Raw genomic sequence first — 25,861 nt, forward strand, 5'->3', positions numbered from 1 at the left:
TTATATCAGAGGGTATGGCATTTTTGAGAATGAGGATGTTTCCAGTAGAGTTTCCAGTAGAGTGGACAAGGGAGAACCAGTTGATGTGGTGTATTTGGACTTTCAGAAGGCTTTCGACAAGGTCCCACACAAGAGATTAATGTGCAAAGTTAAAGCACATGGGATTGGTGGGTAGTGTGCTGACGTGGATTGAGAACTGGTTGGCAGATAGGAAGAAAAGAGTAGGAGTAAATGGGTACTTTTCAGAATGGCAGGCAGTGACTAGTGGGGTACCGCAAGGTTCTATGCTGGGGCCCCAGCTGTTTACATTGTACATTAATGATTTAGACGAGGGGATTAAATGTAGTATCTCCAAATTTGCGGATGACACTAAGTTGGGTGGCAGTGTGAGCTGCGAGGATGATGCTATGAGGCTGCAGAGTGACTTGGATAGGTTAGGTAAGTGGGCAAATGCATGTCAGATGAAGTATAATGTGGATAAATGTGAGGTTATCCACTTTGGTGGTAAAAACAGAGAGACAGACTATTATCTGAATGGTGACAGATTAGGAAAAGGGGAGGTGCAACGAGACCTGGGTGTCATGGTACATCAGTCATTGAAGGTTGGCATGCAGGTACAGCAGGCGGTTAAGAAAGCAAATGGCATGTTGGCCTTCATAGCGAGGGGATTTGAGTACAGGGGCAGGGAGGTGTTACTACAGTTGTACAGGGCCTTGGTGAGGCCACACCTGGAGTATTGTGTACAGTTTTGGTCTCCCAACTTGAGGAAGGACATTCTTGCTATTGAGGGAGTGCAACGAAGGTTCACCAGACTGATTCCCGGGATGGCGGGACTGACATATGAAGAAAGACTGGATCAACTGGGCTTGTATTCACTGGAGTTCAGAAGAATGAGAGGGGATCTCATGGAAACATTTAAAATTCTGATGGGTTTAGACAGGTTAGATGCAGGAAGAATGTTCCCAATGTTGGGGAAGTCCAGAACCAGGGGTCACAGTCTAAGGATAAGGGGTAAGTCATTTAGGACCGAGATGAGGAGAAACTTCTTCACCCAGAGAGTGGTGAACCTGTGGAATTCTCTACCACAGAAAGTTGTTGAGGCCAATTCACTAAATATATTCAAAAAGAAGTTAGATGTAGTCCTTACTACTCGGGGGATCAAGGGGTATGGCGAGAAAGCAGGAATGGTGTACTGAAGTTGCATGTTCAGCCATGATCTCATTGAATGGCGGTGCAGGCTCGATGGGCTGAATGGCTTACTCCTGCATCTATTTTCTATGTTTCTATGTTTCTATATCATCTAGTGTGCATTTAATACTGTTCAACGTATGGGAAGTATTTTAATAAGGGCTACAATAGAATCGAAAGAAAACATTTTGGTTGTGGAGCAAACTCCTATTAATTTAGAAATTTGAGGCACTAAACGTAGCTTTTAATTTCAGCCCAGTCAATTAAATTTCCTATTCTTCGGTATTTTTATTTGCATATATATTTTAAAAAACATAGTCCAAAGTGAAATAGTCCACAGCCTTAGTCATAGTAACAATAATGTTCAACCGTAACTTTGCCCTTCCATGAGAGGTTTTGCTTTTTAAAATTTCCTTCATTCTCCAATCACATAAGTTACATTTTCCAAATAAAATACTGACTCGGGGCTGTTTGCATCAAAGTGATTAGAACTAATAATTAACAATGAAGGGACATTTTCTGATGGGCAATTTTTAAGGTGGGCAAATTCCTGCCTGTGTTACTTTGAAATAAATATGTTAAATGGGTTAATACCTACCGTATGCATACCTACCAAAAGAATGCTCTTCAGAAAATTTTCTCTCGGAGCAACTGAGTAAAAAACAGCTGCATTTGTTTCCACAAAAAGGTTGTGCTTTGGGCCCTTTCACGTTGTTTCAATTTCAGTTGATTCGTTGGACTGCTTTGTTCTGCTTTGGAAGTAAATGATTCCAGTCATGTGTGGATCTTGAGTAGGTCCATCTTTGGGGATGGAAGATGAGGTAGAGCAGCCAGGAAGACAGGGAGAGAGCAGGAGCAGCTGTGAGAAGATGGAGGAGGAGGACACTGCACAGGAGGCCATACCTACAGCGGGTCTTCAGGGAATACTTCTCCTATGTCAACTTCACTGAGGAGCAATGTATGAGGTGCCTTCGCTTCACCATAGAGGCTGTAACTGAGCTATGTCACCTGCAGCAGCCACAACTTGAGCCTTGAACCAGGGCATGGACAGCAATGCCTGCATCTGTCAAGATGACCATGGCCCTGAACTTTTACAACGCATTGTTGTTCCAGGCTGCAGCAGATGGCATCAGCTATGTCACCCAGATGGCTTAGCAGTGCTGTATCGGGGAGATGACTGAGGCTCTCTATATCAGGAGGAACGTAGGCATCACATTGTCCATGGAGAGAGCATGGCAGGCTTCTCCAGGCTGCAAGGTGTGATAGACTGAGCCCACATTGCCTTCACTGCTCCCTGCACCTGCCTGGAATCGTATTACCTGAATGTATAACTTGTTTGCAACCACAAGCAGCATCATCATGCAGAGTGTAAGGGTTACATATTTCATGATCAAGGCACAGCAAGAGACCATGGATGAAAATGGTTTTAAAAAATAAAGAAAACCTATGGGACTGTTGAGAGTGAAAAAGAGTGCCAGCCTGGGGCAGGTGGTGACTCATAATTGATTAATGCAATTTCTGCGGTCACGAGCGAGACCTGATTAACATCGAGACAAAGGGTTTTGATACAATCAAGCAGAGGAGCCCATGAATTAATTGGCCGGAGGGAAAAAACAGTTCCTTATGGAGACTACATGTCTGCGAAAACTCAGGACAACAAAAGATCCCACAAGGCATGCATTTTTGGAATACGGGGCACAAAAGATAAGGAGTTGTCTTTTGCCCTGCCAATACCATGCACTGAAGAAGGTGTGAATTGTGGCCATCCAAACAGATCCAGACCCATCATCACAGCCATCGAGACTCATCCAGACGCATTAACTGAAATCAGCCCAGTAGGAGATGTGTATAACCAATTGGTATATATGTAAGAGCTGAGAACAAGAGCTCAGAACAACAGGAAGAGCTAGGAACAACAGCTCAGGGCATCAGGTCGAAGAAACACCTCAGAACAGCAGGTCAAAGAAACAATGATCACAAAGCAAGCAGCTGCGACCCAACACCTTCCCTAGCTCTATGAGCCTACAATCAACAACAACAGCAACTGACTGGAAGGGTAATTGTATGTCTTCAATCAACCTCTAAGAAGTCTTGTTCTGTAATTTTTAGTTGTTTTTTGTGTAAGTTGGGTTTAAACCTAAACGTTGTGTTACAGTTGCTGCTATTGTCGATTGTAGGCTCGTGGAGCTTGGGAAGGTGTTGGGTACGAGCTGCTTCCTTCCTGTAATTCCCGAGGTTTATGAATCAAAGTAGAGTGGAAAATGAACACCCTACATAAAATGGTGACCACGGCAGGACCTCGGGGTTTGGAATAGGATCACCGACATAAATCAAGGGCAAGAAAGCCTGGAAAGGCTTGGTTAAGTCTCAGGTATCAAAGTAATCGCAGGTAGTCTGCGAAGGGGTCTCAGGGAGACCAAATTAATCTCAAGGGCGACTAGGGTAGCCGAAGAGCACAGGCTGACTATGGTAGCCACCGAGAAAAGTAATCGCAGTTAGTCTGTGAAGGGGTCTCAGGGAGGCCAGAAGTAATCTCACGGATGGCTAGAGCAACCGGAGGAGAGAAACAGTCTTGGATAGGCTGGAGTAATCTCAGGTCGACTAGGGTAGCCACAGAGAGAAGTCAGAGTAACCGTAACCGCAGGTCACTGCGAGGTGGTCTCAGGGGAGACCAAGGTAGTCAGGGATAATTTCTCAGCCAGAGGCACTGGAAATGGACTCATCGCAGCGAAAAGCGGTAGAGCCAGCGGCTAAGAGTAGTTGTAGGAAGTCCATGGAGGCTAAGATAGCTGCATAAAATGCAACAAACTGGACAAAGGGATGGTTTGTCTTATGGCACCAGGGGGAAGCGAGGAAGTTTGGGACCCAGAGGGGAAGGATTCAGACGATGGGCCCCAGTATTGTGAGCGTCGGTCGGCTCCCGAGGCACCGGGACCCCCCGAGACCGATGTGTCCCTTGAGACAGCAGAAACTTGGCCCACCCCCACCAAATGGTGGTCCGGCACCATTACAGAGTGACTATGTGATCCCATACACGCTGCTTCAGCTGCAGGAGATGCTGACGGGTATGGCAAAATTAAAACAAGGAGGGGATGCCTCTGTTCATTTTGCCAACATAGAGCAGATAGGGGGGTATCAATAACTGCAGCGAGGAGGAGATAGGGAAGTTAACACTGCTCTCCCTGGAAAAGAAGCTATACCAGAGTTTGTCAACAGCCACCAAGTTAGGTGGAGGAACCCCACAGGGCTTAAAGGAGGAAATCTTGGCAGCATTAGGGTAGTCAAAGTAGTCCATTTTGGCAGGTAGAACAGACTAGGCAGTCTACGTTTGCAGATAGACTGTGGCCTATTTATTTAAGGGCTACTGGAAGAAATCTGATACAGGCAGGCTTAATAGGGAAACCCAGAAACCATTGAAAGCTTACCACGGCTCAGAGCAAAGTTCGAAGCTCTACAAAAGATCAGACGATCTCCAAAATACTGAGACAGGGGTATTGAGAAGATTGACTCTAGCATTTAAGTCCAGACACAGGGAAGAGGAGAAACAAAACGGGAAAGTGCACAAAGTAAGAGGAGATGTTAGGGCAAAGAGAGAATGGAGACAAGAGGGAGCTAATGCGGGTCGATCCAGAGGGTGTTTTAACTGTGGAAAGTTGGAATACTGGAGCAAAGATTGTAGGCTCTCGAGAGGAGGGTGCTAAGGCAGAAAAGGGCCAAAGGAAGGTAGCCGACGACGCAGTACAGGTTTTAGTGGCCGCATTACAGCAGGTTATGGACAAGGGTGAAGGAAAGCTGGGTGCTGCAGTGGGTGAAAAGGGACCCAATGCGTCGGCACCCCCACTTTGACGTTGCACCCAGCCAGAGTACCTGTGTCCGCTCATCTATGTTGAGTGGGGCAGGCCATGTGTAGAAGTAAAGGTGGAATCCGTTGGGGGAAGGTATCTGGTAGATACTGGAGCCTCTAGCACAGTTATCCACTCACCGAATCCGGCCACTTCCCCATTTACACTGGCGTGTTTTACGGTTAACGAAAAGGCTGGGGCAGTGTCAAAACCCTTTACCATAGAATTAGGACCTAACACAACAAAGTGGGAATGCATTGTAATGGAGTGGTAACAGCCCGGTTCTGGAGTTCTCGGGGCCGACTACATGTTGGTACATCACGCCATAGTGGATATGAAGAACAATTGTCTATGGGGGGCAGTTGATGCAAATAGGATAGGGGAGATTGTAGTGATTCCCAGGGACAGTACAGAGAAAGGCAGCACCTGCATGATGAAGCCAAAAGGGAGTTATGACTTAGAAAGATTAGTCGATAACATTCCGGCCAGGTATCAAGGGCACGTACGGGAGAATACAAATGCATTTGCAATGCACAAGCATGATTGCGGGAGAGTAACTGGGGTAGAGGTGAAGAGAGACAGGGACCCAATGACACGGCCCCAGAAACAGTATAATTTTCCCCGGGAAGCAGAAAAGGAATTGGAAACTGCTATAAATTCCCTGGTGGAGCAAGGTGTGTTAAGAACCATAGCCACATGCGTATATTCCCCCCTATGGCCAGTAAAGAAGCCCGATAATTCGTGGTGGGCCACGGTAGATTACCGAGTCCTGAATAAAAATATTCCAGCCTGTGCACCCACGGTAGCAGTGGTAGCCGATTTGATAGTGCTGGACATTTCACACGGGTTTTGGTTCATTCCCCTGAGACGGGAGGACCAGTATCAATTTGCCTTTACCTTTAAATGTCAGCACTACACGTGGACATGTCTTCCACAAGGGTTTCACAACAGTCCCTCAATCTTTCATCAGAGTATGACCGAGGCACTAAAAGGTTTTAGTCAGCCGAATCGGTTGGTCCAATATGTGGACGGCCTGTTGTTGTTCTCTGAAAGTGTGGAGGGCCATGGGCCATTATTGAGTGAATTGTTGCATTTGTTAAAAGAAGCAGGTTTTAAGTTGAATCCAAAGAAAGCTCAAGTCGGCCAAGTCGAGGTGCAGTTTCTAGGATTGACCATTAGAGCAGGAAAGAGAGCTATAGATGGAGCTAAGAGAAAGGCAGTCCAGGAGCTACCCATTCCTAACGACATGTCTGGGGTAAGGTCTTTCCTGGGAATAACGGGTTACTGCAGGGAATCTATCGAAGGATATGCAGCCATGGCAGCTCTTTGTTGAGGCTTCTTAGGAAAGGAATAGAGTGAGAGCTGTCAGGAAACTTTCATTCGTTTAAAGACTGCACCAACTTTTGGAGCAATAAATGGGGACCAGGACTTTAGTCTGGAGGTAGCAACTACCGGAGACAGTTTGAGTGCAGTGTTACTCCAGGAGTGACACAGCAAGCTGAGATTGGTGGCCTATGCCTCCTGAGTTCTCACAGAAGTAGAAAAGAGCTTTTCAAATTGGGAGCGACATCTGTTAGCAACTTTTTGGGCAGTAAAACATTTTCGGTCACTCACAGGGTTAGCTCCATTGACTCTACTGACCTGTCACACCCGACACAAATATTACTGGATGGTAGGATGAAAGATGGGACAGTGAGCAGTAACAGGATTGCCCGCTGGACATTGTTGCTTACTCAGTTAGACCTGAAGGTAGAGAGGTTAGGAGAACCAAAGCTAGCCCCGAACCTGGTTTATCCGGGAGCAGCTCACGTGTGTTCAGTGGAAGGAGAGTGGGATGTAGATGTGGGATTTCGAGCAGAGAAACATCCGATAGGCAGAGACATTTATGTAGATGGGTCTAGTTCAGTGACGAACAGAGAGAGAGAAACAGGCTGCTGGATTTAGAGGCAGGGATAGAAAAGGCCATAAATCTCTCCAACACTGTAAGTGCACAGCAGGCAGAATTGGCAGCCATAGCATATGTGGTCACACCCCCTAGTGAATTGCCAACTCCCTATATGATATGTTCCTGACTCCATGTCCACTTGTAACTCCTGTACAGAGTATTTAGCAATATGGGCTAGGAGAGGGTTTAAGTCCTCAGATGGGAAGCCATTGGTGACGGCTCCGTTGTTAAAAGTCATTCTGGACGTCACAGGTAGGGACCAGAAGGATTACTACATCCAAAAGGTCAAAGCACACTCTAAGACAGAGCCCAAGTGGGAAGGGTATGAGAAAGCTGACACACTGACCAAAACAGGGGCAGGAGAAGGAACACCTTGGGACCCATATCAGGTTGGACAGATCATGGCTATAACAGGTAGAGAGGGGCCCAAAGAAGTACCACTGCCGCCTGAGTTAAAACAGGCTCAGCGACGAGATGCAGACCTTAGAGTAGTGATTAGAGACAAGGTAGATGGGAAGTCTGTAGCGGGACCTTTAGGAGCTGCAGACGTAGCGGTAAGACAGGGAATGCTATTTAAAGGAAACAGTTGGATCATGCCTGGGCAGTGCAGGGAAGAATTCTTGCAGCTAGCTCATGGGGGTCCAGGGGCTGGACATCTAGGGCCAGAAACGATGTGGAATAAAGTGGAGGCCGTGGGATGATGGCCCAGGCTTAGAAACGATGTAAAGGATTATTGCCAGAATTGTCTGGTATGTGGCGCAAACAATCCAGCCCCCCCCCCCCCGGAGAAAGGCTCCATTAGGACACACGAGGAGGGTAGAGGGGCCATGGCAATCTATACAGATAGATTTCATTGGGCCACTGCCACCTCAGGCAGAGGCAATAAATATTGCCTGGTGTTAGTAGAACGTTTCACAAAATGGGTAGAAGCTTTTCCTTGTAGGACGGCTATCGCAGTAGTCACAGCAAAGATTCTCGTGTGAGAAGTATTTTCTCGATGGGGACTGCCCCGATAGTGGAATCAGATCAAGGGAGTCATTTCACCGGAGTGGTAATGCAGGCCACCCTAAAGCTGTTAGGAATACAGGGGAAATGGTATGTGGCATATAACCCCCAATCATCAGGTCCAGTAGAGAGGACAAACTGGATCTTAAAAGAGAGGCTTAGGAAGGAGATAGGAAATACCCCGAAGAAATGGGATGAGATCCTACCCATAGTACTGATGAATCACCGAGCCAGTCTCTCTAAAAGTATGGGATACTCCCTGTATGCGCTGATGACAGGAAGACTAATGAGGACTCTGACTCATATATTAGTACCAATCCTGACCGAAACGCAGGTTAAAGAGGTCACTAGTGGGAGGTTTGTCTGAGATCTGTATGATAATTTGAAGGGCTGCATTGGGAAGCAGCTAACAATATGGGCAGGCAGCACCAGCAGAATAAACTGCTGCTGGAAGCCCGGGTTACACAGGAATGGAGGGTAGGGGATCAGGAAATAGTCAGGAATTATGCCAGAGTAGGGGCATTTGAACGGTTGTACAAAGGACCATATAACATAGCAGACAAGGCAAGCCCTATGGTCTATGCGATCCAGCTGCCAAAACGAATAAAGTGGTTTCACATAAACCAATGTAAACTGTATAACCCCGGAGAGAAAAATAAAAAGCCAACCAAGGCCCAAGGAACTGTGATGAGTTTGATTAATGTAAGCCTTCCACCCATGCTGTGGGATGAAGATGATGATGGAGACGTAAGGGACGGAGCATTAAGATGGAGTGGTCAGGTGCCGCGACTTGGGGTGCCCTGGACGCCTCCTCCATCTCCACCCCCAAGTCTCCGAAAGCCCAAGCATTGGGATAAAGGAAGAGGAAAGTGTGGTGTAGGAAATTATACAATGAACTCCGTACTGTGAGCCAGTGACCAGGTGTAACCAAATCAGTCTTTAATGGCTTCCAGAAGTGAAATTACAAAGGTGAAGTTCAGGTTATATACCAGGCCCAGCACGAGTGTACTTATGACCCTAGGACCTCCGATGGACCCCTGGTGGTGGGCAGACCTTATGTACATACATTACAGAAAGCAGTGATCTAAATCATGTAAATGAACATATGTGGGAGACCCCTCACAGAGCAGGGTTATTTCTTTCATTCTGTCTTTATAGAAGCGAATCGAGCCAAGGATACGAGATGAGGTGGACGGTGTGAATGAGCATGTGGATGGCCCTGATTATAGCAGGATGGGGAGATCGGGGAGACACCGAGACATTCCTTACATATGGGTGTATGGGAGGAACCGGCCCCACGGTAACTCAAGAGGGAGCAATATGGAGCAACAAGAGCACAAACACCTATGCACACACTGGGAGTTGGCCAGGATGGTTCAACCAAATACTCCAGACAAACCGAGGATAAACTTGGGGAGGTATTAGTGTTCTGTCCAAGGGGCAAACATCACGACCAGAAAGGTACGGCTGAAAGAGGGTAGACGAGTTTGTCTGGAATGTAAAGGAAGTACCCCCATGGGAAGGTAGCAGTGGTTACAGAAAACAGATAGGAGGAAAATTAATGCATCCACAAAATGGGAGAAATTGTGTAATGGTTCAAACAGGCAGACCACAGGAACAAAAGAAGGGGCAAAATTGTGTTGGGAGAAATGCTGAAAGGAGGAACAAGGGATTTATGTCTATGTGGTTGGATCAAGCAACAAGTGCAAGGGGGGTGTGGCAATTGTTTTAAATGACAATGGCAGGATTCCGGGTTGAGTATGAATTGGACGCAGGGTTTTGATTCTTGTGTGACCTTGAACCCTTCAAAAGCAGTCAATGCAACTGAGCTCCCTGGTGCAAGGGTCAAGGATGTCTCGAAGCGGGTGCAGGACATTCTGAAAAGGGAGGGTGAACAGCCAGTTGTCGTGGTGCACATTGGTACCAACGATATAGGAAAAAAAAGGGATGAGGTCCAACGAGACGAATTTAAGGAGCTAGGAGCTAAATTAAAACGTAGGACCTCAAAAGTAGTAATCTCAGGATTGCTACCAGTGCCACGTGCTAGTCAGAGTAGGAATTGCAGGATAGCTCAGATGAATACGTAGCTTGAGCAGTGGTGCAGCAGGGAGGGATTCAAATTCCTGGGGCATTGGAACCGGTTCTGGGGGAGGTGGGACCAGTACAAACCGAACGGTCTGCACCGAGGCAGGACCGGAACCAATGTCCTAGGGGGAGTGTTTGCTAGTGCTGTTGGGGAGGAATTAAACTAATATGGCAGGGGGAGGTGGGACCAGTACAAACCGGACGGTCTGCACCTGGGCAGGACCGGAACCAATGTCCGAGGGGGAGTGTTTGCTAGTGCTGTTGGGGAGGGGTTAAACTAATATGGCAAGGGGATGGGAACCAATGCAGGGAGACAGAGGGAAACAAAAAGGAGACAAAAGCCAAAGACAGAAAGGAGATGCGTAAAAGTGGAGGGCAGAGAAACCCAAGGCAAAAAACAAAAAGGGCCACTGAATATAAAGGGGCTGCAGGAGGGGTTTAAAAACTAGTATAAAATCATGGTTTAAAAACTAGTATTAAAACACTACCTAAACGCACGCAGCATTCGAAATAAAGTAAATGAGTTGACGGGAAAAATCATTACAAATGGGTATGATTAGGTGGCCTTTACAGAAACGTGGTTGTAAGGTGGCCAAGACTGGGAATTAAACATACAGGGGTATCTGACAATTCGGAAAGATAGACAAGAAGGGAAAGGAGGTGGGGTAGCTCTGTTAATAAAGGATGATATCAGAGCAGTTGTGAGAGACGATATTGGATCTAATGAACAAAATGTTGAATCATTGTGGGTGGAGATTAGAGATAGAAGGGGAAAAAGTCACTGGTGGGCGTAGTTTATAGGCCCCCAAATAATAACTTCACGGTGGGGCGGACAATAATCAAGGGAATAATGGAGGCATATGAAAAAGGAACGGCAGTAATCATGGTGGATTTTAATCTACATATCGATTGGTCAAATCAAATCGCATGGGGTAGCCTTGAGGAGGAACTCATAGAATGCATACAGGATTGTTTCTTAGAACAGTATGTTACAGAACCTACAAGGGAGCAAGCTATCTTAGATCTGGTTCTGTGTAATGAGACAGGAATAATAAACGATCTCCTAGCAAAAGATCCTCTTGGAATGAGTGATCACAGTATGGTTGAATTTGTAATACAGATTGAGGGTGAGGAAGTAGTGTCTCAAATGAGCGTACTATGCTTAAACTACAGTGGGATGAGGGCAGAGTTGGCTAAAGTGGACTGGAAACACACACTAAACGGTGGCACAGTTGAGGAACAGTGGAGGACTTTTAAGGAGCTCTTTCACAGTGCTCAACAAAAATATATTCCAGTGAAAAAGAAGGGCGGTAAGAGAAGGGATAACCAGCCGTGGATAACCAAGGAAATAAAGGAGAGTATCAAATTAAAAACCAATGCGTATAAGGTGGCCAAGGTTCGTGGGAAAATAGAAGATTGGGAAAATTTTAAACGACAGCAAAAAATGACTAAGGAAGCAATAAAGGAAAGAAAGATTACGAAGGTAAACTTGCGCAAAACATAAAAACGGATAGTAAAAGCTTTTACAGATATATAAAACGGAAAAGAGTGACTAAAGTAAATGTTGGTCTCTTAGAAGATGAGAAGGGGGATTTAATAATGGGAAATGTGGAAATGGCTGAGACCTTAAACAATTATTTTGCTTCGGTCTTCACAGTGGAAGACACAAAAACCATGCCAAAAATTGCTGGTCACAGGAATGTGGGAAGGGAGGACCTTGAGACAATCACTATCACTAGTGGGGTAGTGCTGGACAGGCTAATGGGACTCAAGGTAGACAAATCCCCTGGTCCTGATGAAATGCATCCCAGGGTATTAAAAGAGATGGCGGAAGTTATAGCAGATGCATTCGTTATAATCTACCAAAATTCTCTGGACTCTGGGGAGATACCAGCGGATTGGAAAGCAGCTAATGTAACGCCTCTGTTTAAAAAAGGGGGCAGACAAAATAGGGTAACTATAGGCCGGTTGGTTTAACATCTGTAGTGGGGAAAGTGCTTGAAACTATCATTAAGGAAGAAATAGCGGGACATCTAGATAGGAATAGTGCAATCAAGCAGACGCAGCATGGATTCATGAAGGGGAAATCATGTTTAACTAATCTACTGTAATTCTTTGAGGATATAACGAGCATGATGGATAGAGGTGTATCGATGGATGTGGTGTATTTAGATTTTCAAAAGGCATTCGATAAGGTGCCACACAAAAGGTTACTGCAGAAGATAAAGGTACGCGGAGTCAGAGGAAATGTATTAGCATGGAAAGAGAATTGGCTGGCGAACAGAAAGCAGAGAGTCGGGAAAAATGGGTCCTTTTCGGGTTGGAAATCGGTGGTTAGTGGTGTGCCACAGGGATCGGTGCTGGGACCACAACTGTTTACAATATACATGGTGAGGCCACACCTGGAGTATTGTGTACAGTTTTGGTCTCCTAACCTGAGGAAGGACATTCTTGCTATTGAGGGAGTGCAGCGAAGGTTCACCAGACTGATTCCCGGGATGGTGGGACTGATCTATCAAGAAAGACTGGATCAACTGGGCTTGTATTCACTGGAGTTCAGAAGAATGAGAGGGGACCTCATAGAAATGTTTAAAATTCTGACGGGGTTAGACAGGTTAGATGCAGGAAGAATGTTCCCAATGTTGGGGAAGTCCAGAACCAGGGGACACAGTCTAAGGATAAGGGGTAAGCCATTTAGGACCGAGATGAGGAGGAATTTCTTCATCCAGAGAGTGGTGAACCTGTGGAATTCTCTACCACAGAAAGTTGTTGAGGCCAATTCACTAAATATATTCAAAAAGGAGTTAGATGAAGTCCTTACTACTAGGGGGATCAAGGGGTATGGTGAGAAAGCAGGAATGGGGTACTGAAGTTGCATGTTCAGCCATGAACTCATTGAATGGCGGTGCAGGCTAGAAGGGCCGAATGGCCTACTCCTGCACCTATTTTCTATGTTTCTATGTTTCTATATCCCGCCGTTACCTGAACATTTGACTGAACTATTAAAGAACATCGAGCTGTCCCACGAACATTATTACACGTTACACCAAAAGAATGAAAAAGTAAGGGAGGAAATCGAGGAAATGATTGTCCCTCCACGATGGGATTTGGGACTCAATATTGAGATCCCCTGGGTGCGAATCGTATCACACTTGTTAGTAATTGTACATTTGGTAATTGTGTTGTATCTATTTGTCTGTCCAGTGAATTAAAGCAACAGACGAGGAAAGGGAATCTTGAAGGGTTATTAAAATGAACTAAGGCCAGTGTTTATAAAAGTATAAACTGAAGTCAGATGGATTAAGGCCAAATGTTGTTTTGTTGTAAAAAATATGTAATATGGAAATTTGACTGAAGACTGCAATGCACCCAAAAAGGCTCAAGGAAAAGAAGAAGCCACCGAGTGTAATGTCTCTGAGTTTATAACAAGAGACATTAAAGGAGGAAGTGTAAGGGTTAAACATTTCATGATCAAGGCACAACAAAAGGCCACGGCCGAAAATGGTTTTAAGAAAAGAAAACCTGTAGGACTGTTGAGAGGGAAAAAGAGCACCAGCATGGGGCAGGTGGTGACTCATAACTGATTAATGCAATTTCTGCGGTCAGGAGCGAGACCCGATTAACATCGAGACAAAGGGTTTTGATACTATCAAGCAGAGGAGCTCATGGATAATTGGCCAGAAGGGAAAAAGCAGTTCCCTATGGAGACTACAAGTCTGCAAAAACTCAGGGCAACAAAGGATCCCACAAGGCATGCATTTTTGGATAACGGGACACTTTTGCCCTGTCAATTCCGTGCACCGAAGAAGGTGTGAATTGTGCCCATCCAAACAGATCCAGACCCATCATCACAGCCATCGAGACTCATCCAGACGCATTAACTGAAAGCAGCCCAGTAGGAGATGTGTATAATCAAATGGATATTTCTGTAAGAGCTGAGAACAAGAGCTCAGAACAACATAAATAGCTAGGAACAACAGCTCAGGGGAACAGGTCAAAGAAACACCTCAGAACAGCATGTCAAAGGAACAACAGCCACAAAGCAAGCAGCTGGGACACAACACCTTCCCTAGCTCCATGAGCCTACAATCGACAACAGCAGCAACTGGCTGGATGGGTGATTGTATGTCTTCGATCAATCTCTAAGAAGTCTTGTTCTGTAATTTTTAGTTGGTTTTTGTGTAATAAACTAACAGTTGGGTTTAAGCCTAAAGTTTGCATTACGTGGAGTCCTTCCTCTAATTCCCGAGGTCGATGAATCAAAGTAGAGTGGAAAACAAACACCCTACAAGGTCACTGCCCCGTTTCCAGGCAGAATTAAGGATGCACTCCTCCTGTGCCAATTCTCTATGTCACATTTATTCTAATCAGGCTGCCAGGTCACATGCTGGCTGTTTGGTGACAGGGATGTCATGACTTGTGACTCCTGACTGGAACCTGGGCCCAGATGCAAAGCATGCCTACAATGAGAATTATGCTACCACCAGAAATCTCATTGAGCAGACTATTGGTCTACTCAGATACTGCTTCCGCTGCCTGTACCATTAGGGAGGAGTTCTGTAGTTATATCCCTGATCTTCTTTACAGCTTTTTGCTTATGTGCTGCATGCTACATAACGTTGCCATCATGTGGGTCTGCCCCTTACTACCATCTGCGCAACAAGAAGTGGAAGAGGAGAAGGAAGAGCTAAATGATGCAGAGTTAGAGCAAGAGCAGCATAGATCATCAGTACCCCTAGCTGCCAGAGCTCTTGGAGAGTAACTGATGCAAGAGCACAAAAGCAAAATACTGCGGATGCTGGAATCTGAAATAAAACCAGAAAATGCTGGAAATCTCAGCGGGTCAGGCAACATTTGTGGAGAGAAAGAGAGTTAACGTTTCAGGTCGATGACCCTTCGTCAGAATTGGTGAAAATTCGAAATTACAGATTCTTAAGGAGCACTGAAAGGGGAAGGGGAGGAAAGAACAAAAGAAAATGTCTGTGATAGGGTGGAAGACAGGAGAGATTTGAGAGACAAAAGGGATGATGGGCCAACCACAGGTGGTAGTGGCAGAAGTTTGAAAAAGATGAGTCTGATAGGGTGTGAATGGTGGAATAATTACCAGCTGCCATGGGAAACAGAAAGAGAAAAAAATACATTAGATCAGGGTGGCAAGGGTTTAAAAAAAGGAGGAAAGGGAGCAAAATATGGGCAGAGGTTAGGGTCTGAAATCGTTGAACTCAATGTTGAGTCCAGAAGGCTGTAAAGTGCCTAAACGAAAGATGAGGTGCTGTTCCTTGAGCTTGCGTTGAGCTTCATTGAAGGCCGAGGACGGAGAGGTCAGAGTGGGAGAGGAGTGGAGAATTAAAGTGACAGGCGACTGTAAACTCGGGGTCATGATTACAGACTGAAAAGAGGTGTTCTGCAAAGCCGTCACCCAATCTACGTTTGGTTTTCCCTTGCCATAATCTTGGCACCTCATGTGGTCTTTCTTCTCATTGTCTCAAACACAGATAAGGCCATCTTTGCTCACTTCCTTGCATCCCTCTGTATTCACACCCCACTTCCCCTTTCCAACTCCACCTCCTGTGTCTGTTCCAGAAAAAACTCTGCCCCTATTCACTTACAAAGGCACTTTCAAATAATCAACTGTCCAACCTTTGGCCCTCCATTCACCACGATATTTTTGCCGCTACCACACCAACTCAACTTTTGATGTCGTTATCCACAGTAAAACCCTCACTCTCTCTCACCCTAGTCTTTCCCCTGTCACAGCCTCCATCTCCACTCCCTTAAGTACATGGAACGTAGACTTGAACGGTTTTGGCAGACAACTTCTTTATCCATTCCTCGCAAGAACTGGCTGGACCACATCAGGTCCTGCACTCCTCTGTCAAAACCGATCACTACTCCAGGATCATTTTGGAATGCAGAGATAATCCGCGGCTTCTCCTCCACTACAAACCATCTTCTTAAAACCCCCTCTCCTACCCCTTTCACCCTCAACTCCAACAACCAGTATGGGGAGCTCATGGACCTCTTTTGTCATTAAGATTGAGACCATCTTATCAGTTGCCTCTGCCATTTCCCATCCTTTCCGTGGCCCATCAAGCCAAACTTCCGTCCTATCCCTGAACTTGCATCTTTCTCTAGTTTCTCTCCTAACTCCCCTCATGTTCACTCCAAGCTCAACTTGCTCATGAGACCCACCTCCTGCTCTCTTGACCCTATTCACACCTAACTGCTGAACACCCAACTTCCCTTTCTGGCCTCCAGGTTAGTTGATTTTATTAACGGCTCTCTTTCCTCAGGTACTGTCCCCCTTCCCTTCAAATATACCGTCATCAACCTTCTCCTCAAAACAAACCCTTGACCCCACTGTCCTTGCAAATTTCCGCCCCATCTCCAATTTGCTTTCCAAAGTCTTTGAATATGTGCCTTTTTTTCCCCCCACTTCATGTTTGAACCTCTCCAATCAGGTTTCCGCCCCTGCCACAGCACTGAAATGGCCCTTAACAAAGTCACAAACAACATCCCATGTGACTGTGATCGTATTGCATAATCACTCCTCATCATTCTTCACCTGTCTGCAGCCATTCACACAGTTGACCACACCTGGCCGTGTCTCTCTCCCACCCCCATGCCTCTCTCTCACCCCTCCCCATGTCTCTCCCTCCACCACCACCCCCCCCCCCCGCCCTCTTGGGTCTCTCTCTCCCCCCCTACCCCATGTCTCTCTTTACCCACCATGTCTCTCTCTCCCTCCCCTATCATCTCTTTCCCCCCTCGCCTCTCTGCCCCTGTCTCTCTCCCCCCTCTCCGGTGTCTCTCTCTTCCCCCCCACCCCGTGTCTCTCTCTCTCCCCCCCTCCGTGTCTCTCTCTCTCTCTCCCCCCATGTCTCTCTCTCTCCCCTCCCCCTGTATCTCTCTCTCTCCCCTCCGTCTCTCCCCTGCCCCTGTCTCTCTCCACATCGCCGTGTTTCTCTCCCCCACCCGTTTCTCTCTCTCTCCATCCCCCATGTCTCTCTCTCCCCCCCAATGTCTCTCTATCCCCCATACCCGTGTCTCTACCCTCCTTCCCCTGTGTCTCCTCTCCCTTCCCCCATGTCATAAAAACATAAGAAATAGGAGCAGGAGTAGGCCATTTGGCCCTTCAAGCCCACTCCACCATTTAATACGATCATGGCTGATCTGATCATGGACTCAGGTCCACTTCCCTACCCGCTCCCCATAATCCCTTATTCCCTTATCGGTTAAGAAACTGTCGAGCTCTGCCTTAAATGTATTCAATGACCCGGCTTCCACAGCTCTCTGAGGCAGCGAATTCCACAGATTTACAACCCTCTGAGAGAAGAATTTCTTCCTCATCTCAGTTTTAAATGTGCAGTCCCTTATTCTAAGATTAGGCCCCACTAGTTCCAGTCTCCCCCATCAGTGGAAACATCCTCTCTGCATCCACCTTGTCAAGCCCCCTCATAATCTTATACATTTCAATAAGATCACCTCTCATTCTTCTGAATTCCAATGAATAGAGGCCCAACCTACTCAACCTTTCCTCACAGGTCAATCCCCTCATCTCCGGAATCAACCTGGTGAACCTTCTCTGAACTGCCTCCAAAGCAAGTATATCCTTTCTTAAATATGGCAACCAAAACTGCACGCAGTATTCCAGGTGTGGCCTCACCAATACCCTGTATAACTGTAGCAAGACTTCCTTGCTTTTATACTCCATCCCCTTTGCATTAAAGGCCAAGATTCCATTGGCCTTCCTGATCACTTGTTGTACCTGCATAATAACCTTTTGTGTTTCATGCACCAAGACCCCCAGGTCCCACTCTACTGCAGCACTTTGCAATTTTTCTCCATTTAAATAATAACTTGCTCTTTGATTTTTTATGACAATGTGCATAATTTCACAATTTCCAACATTATACTCCATCTGCCAAACTTTTGCCCACTCACTTAGCCTGTCTATGTCCTTTTGCAGGTTATTTGTGTCCTCCGCATATGTTACTTTTCCTCTCTTCTCTCTCTCTTTCTCACCCCGTGTCGCTCTCTTCTCCCCCCTCCCCCCCCCCGTGTCTCTCCTAACTCCGTCCCCCCGTGTCTCTCTCCCCCCGCCCTATATCACTCTCTTCTCCCCCCACCGCCACCGACCTGTGTCTGTCTCTCTCCCCTCCTCCAGTGTCTCTCTCTCTCTCCCCAGTATCTCTCAACACCCCGTCTCTCCCCCTCCCCTTATCTCTCTCCCACCTCTCGTGTCTCTCTAACCCCACCCCGTGTCTCATCAACCCCTCTTGTCTCCCTATTGCCCCCACCCTCATGTCTCTCTCTCTCTCCCATCCCCTCCGGGTCTCTCTCTCCATCGGGTCTTTCTCTCCCCCCACCTTCGTGTCTCTCCCCCCACCCCCGCACCCCTGCATCTCTCCCTCTCCCCACCTCCCCCCACCCCCCAGGTCTCTCTCTCTCCTTCCCCCCGCTTCCGGTCTCTCTCTCTCGCAACCCCACCCCCCACACCGTCCCCCGGGTCTCTCTCCCCCCATACCCCGTGTCTCTCTTTACCCCCCATGCCTCTCTCTCCCTCCCCCCCACCCCCCATCTCTCTCCTCCCGTCTCTCTCCCTCCCCCCACTCCGGTGTCTCTCTCTTCCCTCCCACTCCCGTGTCTCTCTCACCCCTCCGGTGTCTCTCACTCCCTCCCCTCCCCGTGTTTCATTCACCCCCTCCCCCCGTGTCTCTATCTCTCCCCCTTCCGATCTCTCTCCCCCGCCATCTCTGTTCCCCCCCCACACCGTGTCTCTGTCCCCCGCCCCCGTGTCTCTCCACCCCCCCCCATGTCTCCTCTCCCTTCCCTCCATCTCTCTTCCTCAACCCCGTGTCGCTCTCTTCTCCCCCCCTCCCCACCCCGGGTCTCTCTCACTCCCCTCCCCCCACCAGCACCCCGGATCTTTCTGTCTCCTCTCCCCACTGTCTCTCCCCCCCAACCACTGGTTTCTCTCTCGCCACCCCTCCCCCCAGGTCTTTCTCTTCCCCTACCCTAGGCAGAGTGTTTGCTAGTGTTGTTGGGAAGGGTTTAAACTAAAAAGGTAGGGGGATGGGAATCTATGCAGGGAGGCAGAGGGAAGTAAAAAGGGGGCAGAAGCAAAAGGTAGGAAGGAGAAAAGCAAGAGTGGAGGGCAGAGAAATCAAGGGCAACAATCAAAAAGGGCCACATTGCAATATAATTCTAAAAGGACAAAGAGTGTTAAAAAAACAAGCCGGAAAGCTCTGAGTCTCAATGCGAGGAGCATTCGTAATAAGGTGGATGAATTGACTGCACTGATAGCTGTTAATGGATATGATGTAATTGGGATTACGGAGACATGGCTCCAGGGTAACCAAGGCTGGGAACTCAACATCCAGGGGTATTCAATATTCAGGAAGGACAGACAGGAAGGAAAAGGAGATGGGGTAGCGTTACTGGTTAAAGAGGCGATTAACGCAATTGTAAGGAAGGACATTACCATGGATGATGTGGAATCTATATGGGTAGAGCTGCGAAACACCAAAGGGCAGAAAACGTTAGTGAGAGTTGTATACAGACCACCAAACAGTAGTAGGGAGGTTGGGATGGCATCAACAGGAAATTAGGGACACGTGTAATAAGGGTACAGCAGTTATCATGGGTGACTTTAATCTGCATATTGATTGGGCTAACCAAACTGGTCGCAATACTGTGGAGGAGGATTTCCTGGAGTGTACAAGGGATGGTTTTCTAGACCAATGTGTCGAAGAACCAACTAGAGAGCAGGCCATCCTAGACTGGGTTTTGTGTAACGAGAGAGGATTAATTAGCAATCTGGTCATGCCTTGGGGAAGAGTGACCATAATATGGTAGAATTCTTCATTAAGATGGAGAGTGACACAGTTAGTTCAGAGACTAGGGTCCTGACCTTAAAGAAAGGTAACTTCGATGGTATGAGACGTGAATTGACTAGGATAGACTGGCGAATGATACTTAAAGGGTTGATGGTGGATAGGCAATGGCAGACATTTATAGATCACATGGACGAACTTCAACAATTGTACATCCCTATGTGCCGTAAAAATAAAATGGGGAATGTGGCTCAACCGTGGCTCACAAGGGAAATTAGGGAAAGTGTTAAATATAATGAAGAGGATATAAATTGGCCAGAAAAAGCAGCAAATCTGAGGATTGGGAGAAATTTAGAATTCAGCAGAGGAGGACTAAGGGTTTAATTAGGAAGAGGAAAATAATGTATGAGAGTAAGCTTGCAGGGAACATAAAAACTGACTGCAAAAGCTTCTACAGATATGTGAAGAGAAAAAGATTAGTGAAGACTAATGTAGGTCCCTTGCAGTCAGATTCAGGTGAATTTATAATGGGGAACAAGGAAATGGCAGACCAATTGAACAAATACCTTGGTTCTGTCTTCACTAAGGAAGACATGAATAACCTCCCAAAAATACTAGGGGTCCGAGGGTCTGACGAGAAGGGGGAACTGATGGAAATCCTTATTAGTCAGGAAATGGTGTTAGGGAAATTGATGGGACTGAAGGCCGATAAATCCCCAGGCCTGATACTCTGCATCCCAGAGTACTTAAGGAAGTGGCCCTAGAAATAGTAAATGCATTTTCCAACATTCCATGGACTCTGGTTCAGTTCCTATTGATTGGAGGGTAGCTAATGTAACCCACCTTTTAAAAAAGGAGGGAGAGAGAAAACAGGGAATTATAGACCGGGTAGCCTGACATCGGTGGTGGGGAAAATGCTGGAATCAATTATTAAAGATGTAATAGCAGCGCATTTGGAAAGCAGTGAGAGAATCGGTCCAAGTCAGCATGGATTTATGAAAGGGAAATCATGCTTGACAATCTAGAGTTTTCTGAGGATGTAACTAGTAGAGTGGATAAGGGAGAACCAGTGGATGTGGTGTATTTGGACTTTCAAAAGGCTTTTGACATGGTCCCACACAAGAGATTAGTGTGCAAAATTAAAGCACATGGTATTGGGGATAATGTATTGACATGGATCAAGAACTGGTTGGCAGACAGGAAGCAAAGAGTGGGAATAAATGGGTCCTTTTCAGAATGGCAGGCAGTGACTAGTGGGGTGCCACAGGGTTCAGTGCTGGTACCCCAGCTATTTACAGTATACATTATTAATGATTTAGACGAAGGAATTGAATGTAATATCTACAAGTTTGCAAATGATACTAAACTGGGTGGCAGTGTGAACTGCAAGGAGGATGCTAAGAGGCTGCAGGGGGCTTGGACAGGTTAGGTGAATGGGCAAATGCATGGCAGATGCAGTATAATGTGGATGAGTGTGAGGTTATCCACTTAGGTGGCAAAATCAGGAAGGCCGATTATTATCTGAATGGTGACAGATTAGTAAAAGGGGAGGTGCAATGAGACTTGGGTGTCATGGTACATCAGTCATTGAAGTTAGGCATGCAGGTACAGCAGGCAGTAAAGAAAGCAAATGGCATGCTGGCCTTCATAGAAGGGGATTCAAGTATCGGAGCAGGGAGGTCTTACTGCAGCTGTACAGGGCCTTGGTGAGGCCTCACCTGGAATATTGTGTTCAGTTTTGGTCTCCTAATCTGAGGAAGGACATTCTTGCTATTGAGGGAGTGCAGCGAAGATTCACCAGAATTCCCGGGATGGCAGGATTGACATATGAAGAAAGACTGGATCGACTAGACTTATAGACGAATGAGAGGGGATCTCATAGAAATAGGTAACATTCTGACGGGATTGGACAGGTTAGATGCAGGAAGAATGTTCCCAACATTGGGGAAGTCCAGAACCAGGGGTCACAGTGTAAGGATAAGGGATAAGCCATTTAGGACCGAGATGAGGAGAAACTTCTTCACTCAGAGAATTGTGAACCTGTGAAATTCTCTACCACAGAAAGTTGTTGAGGCCAGTTCGTTAGATATATTCAAAAGGGAGTTAGATGTGGCCCTTATGGCTAAAGGGATCAAGAGGTATGCAGAGAATGCAGGAAAGGGTTCCTAAAGTTGCATGATCAGCCATGATTATGTTGAATGACGGTGCAGGCTCGAAGGGCCGAATGGCCTACTCTTGCACCTATTTTCTATGTTTCTATGTTTCTATGTTACCCCGTGTCTCTCTCTTCCGTCCCTCACCGTGTCTCTCTTTGCCCCCCATATCTCTCTTTCTCTCCTCCCCCCTTGTCACTCTCACTCTCCCACAGCCCCGTCACTCTCCCCACCGCCCTGTGTCTCCTCTCCCTTCCCCTGTGGCTCTCTTTTCCTCACTCCCATGGTACTCTTCACCCCTCCATCCGTGTCTCTCTGTCTCCACTACCCCGCCCCCCTCCCCCCCGCCACCCGTGTCTCTCTCTTCCCGTCCCCCGTCCGCACCCGCGTCTCTCTCTCTCCCCTCCTCCAGTGTCTCTCTCCCCCCGTCGTGTCTCTCACGCCCCCGTCTCTTACCCCATGTCTCTCTCTTCTCCCTGTGTCTCTCCCACACCTCCGTGTCTCTCCCCCGCCTCGCCATGTTTCTCTCCTCCCCCGGTGTCTCTCCTAACCCCGCCGCCCTGTGTCTCTCTCACCCCTCTGATGTCACTCTCTTATCCCCCACCCCGACCCAAGTCTATCTCTCTCCCCCCCTCCAATGTCTCTCTCTCTCTCCCCTCATGTCTCTCACCCCCCATTTCTCCCCCTCGCCCGTGTCTCTCTCTCTGCCCCGTGTCTCTCTCTCTCTCCCCCACGCCCCGTCTCTCTCCCCCCCCCCACCGTCTCTCTCCCTCCCCCCCCCCCGTCTCTCTCCCTCCCCCCTTGTCTCTCTCTCCCCTCCCAATGTGTCTTTCTCTCCCACCCTCCGCCGTGTCTATCCCTCCCACGCCCACCCCCGACCCCTCTCGGGTCTCTAAGACTCTCACTCTCTCCCCCGGCCCCCCCCCGCCCCCCAGGTCTCTCTTCTCTCTCTCTCTCCTTCCTCCCGCTTCTGGTCTCTCGCTCGCAACCCCCCCCCCGCCACACATACGCCCAACCTCTCCCCCAACTTCGTGTCTCTCTTTATCCCCGATGTCTCGCTCTTCCTCCCCCCTCCCCGTCTCTCTCCCCCCCCCATCTCTGGTGTCTCTCTCCCCACCCCCCCCCACCCGTGTCTCTCTCTCTCTCCCCTCCCCCCATGTCTCTCTCTTTCCCCCTACCCATCTCTCTCCTACCCTAGCTCTCTTCCCCGCCCCCCCCAACATGCCTCTGTCCACCGCCCCCGTGTCTCTCCACCTGTCTCTCTCTCTCCCCCCCCACCGGTGTGTCTCTCTCCCCCCGCCATGTCTCACTCTCTCCCCTCCTCCCTTCTCCCCTCCCCCCCGTGCCTCTCTACCCGCGCCCCCCCCAGTGTCTCCTCTCCCTTCCCCGCATCTCTCTTCCTCAACCCCGTGTCGCTCTCTTCCCCCCACCACCCCATGTCTCTCTCACTTCCACTCCCTCCACCCCGGTTCGCTCTGTCTCCTCTCTACCCCCCGTCTCTCCCACTGCCGCCCCGCCCCCCACGGCATCTCTCTCGTCCCCCTCCCCCCAGGTCTCTCTCTCTCACCCCTCCCCCATTCTCTCTCTCACCCCCCCCCAGCCCCCAGGTCTCTCTCTCCCCATACCCCATGTCTCTCTCTTCCATCCCTCCCCGTGTATCTCTTTACCCTCCCATGTCTCTCTCTCTCTCCCCTCCCCCCGTGTCTCTCCCTCTCTTTCTCCCCACCTCCCCGTCTGTCCCACACCCCCGTCTCTCTCCCCCCGCCCCGTGTCTCCTCTCCCTTCCCCCCGTGTCTCTCTCTTCCTCAGCCCCGAGTCGCTCTCTTCCCACCCCCCTGTTTCTCTCTTTATCCCATCCCCCATATCTCTCTTTCCCCACGTGTCTCTCTCTCTCCCGTGTCTGTATCCCACGCCCCCGTGTCTCTCCCCCCGTGGCTCTCTCTCCCCGGTGTCTCTATCCCCTGCCCCTGTGTCTCTCCCCCGCCTCCGTCTCTCTCCCCCCCACCCCAGTCTCTCTACCCCCCCACCCCCGCCCCCATGTATCTCCACTTGTCTCTCTCGCCACCCCCCCGTCAGTGTCTCTCTCTTCCGCCCCCCCGTGTCTCTCTCTTCCCCACCCCCCCGCGCAATTTGTCTCTCTCTCTCTCCCCCCTATGTCTCTCTCTCGCTCCCCCTGCCATGTATCTCCCTCTCCTCCCCATCTCTCCCCCCGAGTCTCTCTCCCCCACCCCCTCATGTCTCTCCCCCCCTCTCCCCGTGTATCTCTCCCCCCGCCATCTCCCGCCCCGTGTATCTCCTTCTCCACCCCGTCACTCTCCCCCCCTCATGTCTGCCCCCCATCGTGTCTCTCCCCCCCCTCCGTGTCTCTCTCACTCCCCCCCTCCTGTATATCTCCCTCCTCTCCCCCCATCTTCCCATCTCTCTCCACCTGCACCGTGTCGCTATCCCCGCCCCCATGTCTCTCCAACCCCCGGGTCTCCTCTCCCTTCCCCCTATCTCTCTTCCTCAACCCCATGTCGCTCTCTTCCCACCCCTTCCCCCGTGTCTCTCTCACTCCCATACCACACCCCCCAGGTCTCTCTGTCTCCTCTTCCCCCGCCCTCCCCCCCCAGTGTCTCATTTGCCGACCCCCCCCTCCCAGGACTCTCTCTTCCCCCCTCCCCCGTTCTCTCTCTCGCCCCCCCCACCCCCTAGGGCTCTCTCCTCCCCTACCCTGTGTCTCTCTCTTCCGTCCTGCCCCATGTCTCTCCTCACCCCCCATTTTTCTCTCTCCCCTTCCCCCGTGTCTCTTCCTCTCTCCCCTCCCCCTGTATCTCTCTCTCTCTCTCCCACAGCCCCTGTCTCTCTCACCCCCCCACCCTATGTCTCCTCTCCCTTCCCCCTGTGTTTCTCTATTCCTCACCCCCGTGTCGCTCTCTTTACCCCACCCCCGTGTCTCTCTCCCCGACCCGTGTCTCTATTCCCATCTCCGTGTCTCTCCCCACCCCCTGTCTCCTCTCCCTTCCCCCAATGTCTCTCTCCTCGTCACCTCCGTGGAGCTCTCTTCCCCCCCCCACCCCCGTGTCTCGCTCACTCCAACCCCCCACCCAAGTATCTCTGTCTCCTCTCCCCCCGCCCCCGCCCCCCGTGTCTCTCTCTTCCCCCCCCCCTCGCTTGTGCCTCTATCTCGCCCCTCCTTCAGTGTCACTCTCTCCCCCCTGTCTCTCACCCCACTATCTCTTCCCCCATGTCTCTCTCTCTCCCCCCCGTGTCTCTTCCCCGCCTCCCCCGTGTCTCTCACCCCCATCTCTCCCCCTCGCCCGTGTCTCTTTCCCTGCCCCGGTGTCTCTCTCCCGCCCCTCGTGTCTATCTACCCCCACCCTGTGACTCCTCACTCCCCCCTTGTCTCCCTGTTGCCCCCACCCCCATGTCTCTCTCTCTCTCCCCTTCCCCCGTGTCTCTCTCTCTCGCTCTCTCCCACGCCCCACTCTCACCCCCCTGTCTCTCCCCGCCGTGTCTCTCTCCCCCCCCGTGTCTTTCTCTCTCCCCCCTCAGTGTTTCTCCCTCCGCCCCCCCTCCCCCCCACCCCCGGGTCTCTCTCACTCTCCCTCCCAGGTCTCTCTCTCTCCTTCCCCCTGCTTCCGGTCTCTCTCTTGCCCCACCCCCCCACCCCCCACACACACATCCAGGTCTCTCTCTCCCCCTACCCCGTGTCTCTCTTTACCCCCATGTCTCTCTCCTTCCCTCCGCCGTCTCTCTCTTCCTATCCCCACGCCTGTGTCTCTCTCTCTCCACCTACCCATCTCTCTCCCTCCCCCCCGATCTCTC

The 25,861-nt window shown here is 49.2% G+C and overlaps 1 protein-coding gene across 1 annotated transcript in view; it reads right to left on the reverse strand.

Moving 5' to 3' along the window:
- The window catches only part of LOC139264685 (regulator of G-protein signaling 22-like), a 425,112-nt gene that overhangs the window by 166,650 nt on the left and 232,601 nt on the right, over window positions 1-25,861 (reverse strand). The window lies entirely within an intron of this gene.

The sequence above is a fragment of the Pristiophorus japonicus genome, chromosome 1 (assembly GCF_044704955.1).
Source record: "Pristiophorus japonicus isolate sPriJap1 chromosome 1, sPriJap1.hap1, whole genome shotgun sequence".
In the NCBI taxonomy this organism is placed as follows: domain Eukaryota; kingdom Metazoa; phylum Chordata; class Chondrichthyes; family Pristiophoridae; genus Pristiophorus; species Pristiophorus japonicus.